The following is a 1,449-nucleotide window of genomic DNA, read 5'->3' as shown; positions in this document are numbered from 1 at the left end:
TTCCTTGAACGGCTTCCCATGACCATAGGCTCGTGGCCGGCTTCTTCACACTCCGCTAAATAGATTTTTTTTTTAATGTATAAAGTGACAACAGTAGGTTTAGGCTTCGACCTGGGTGGTATTCTCAGCTGTCCAGGACTTAATGAAGAGTTTTTTACCAGCCTGTGTTAGATGTCAGTGCAGTTTTCAGTTTCTGTATGATGAGAAAAATGAGGATAGTCGCGTGTTGCTCTGAAGGTAGGCAGGTATCCATGTGGGTAGAGTACGTAAATAAGTTTTGTAATTTATACCAGATGTTTCATATATTTTTAAAATATTTATTGCCGTTACTGCACTTTTTCCGTTATGGGCACGGAAGGTCTCTCTGCTTCTCGCTGTTGAGCTTTAATGAATCCATTGTTGCAGCCTGAGAGGCGTGGGCGGGAGGCCAGCGAGGCGTCCCCCCCACGCCCGCATCCCCATGCCCACGTACAACCCACACTGTCACAAGCAGGTTGCCACATCTGTTGCCTACCTGCCTGCCAGCAGTATGGCAACCTTATGCCCTGGGATGCTATATTAAGTACTCAGTTCTTTTGGTATTGTTTTAAATACCAGGTGTGTCAATAGTGAGCATTGTTAACATTGTGGGCATGGGGGTGCAGCTGATGCGTGACCAGTGGTGTGGGTGAGACGTGCAGGCCCACTGCGTGTGTGGAGTGGGTCACCCTCACCCCAGCAGGTCACCTCATCCCTCACTCATCGCTCCGGGCCGGTGCCCTTCACCCCCTTGGGCAGCCATCCCCTCCACTCCCCCCCTCTCGCAACTGATACCTGTGTTTTTATTTGAACGAGTCTGTACAGTTCTTGTGTAATGACTAGAAATATTACTGAGGATAATGAAATAATATACATGTGTTGTGATTTCTCAAACAAAATAAATAGTGTGAATTGTGTTCCTAATGACTGCTCTTATTTCTCCCTTTTGAAAGTATTCACTGTTGATTGGAATTCAATTCTTGGCTACAAAGTCAGTTTGGATTATTCCTGCTATACTAAGCATGATATAAAATATAATTTTTAGTTTCTGTAAGCAAATAATTTGATTATCAGACTTCAAGCATACAACGATGCATAATATATTGAAAACTATATCCAATATAAAACTATGCTTATTAACAATCTTGTATTAAGGTCTGAAATAATGAAAAACCAAGTTGCACAACTATGGATAAGCCAGAAAGAAATCCAAAAGATTACAATTTGCTATTTTGTATTTTCAAGGTAAAGTTAGTAAGTACAGAATGGTTGCCAGTTAATAATCTCAACATCAGCTATGGAACAAAAGTGGCTCTTAACATTCATATATACGAAAATAGTCGAATATAAGATTCAATAACAGCCACATGTCTTTCTGCCGGCATTAACAAATAAGACTGGTATACCAACAAATGAAATAATACAATATCA

The sequence above is a fragment of the Penaeus monodon genome, chromosome 24 (genome assembly GCF_015228065.2).
Source record: "Penaeus monodon isolate SGIC_2016 chromosome 24, NSTDA_Pmon_1, whole genome shotgun sequence".
Taxonomy (NCBI): Eukaryota; Metazoa; Arthropoda; class Malacostraca; order Decapoda; family Penaeidae; genus Penaeus; species Penaeus monodon.
This window is presented reverse-complemented; position numbering follows the sequence as displayed.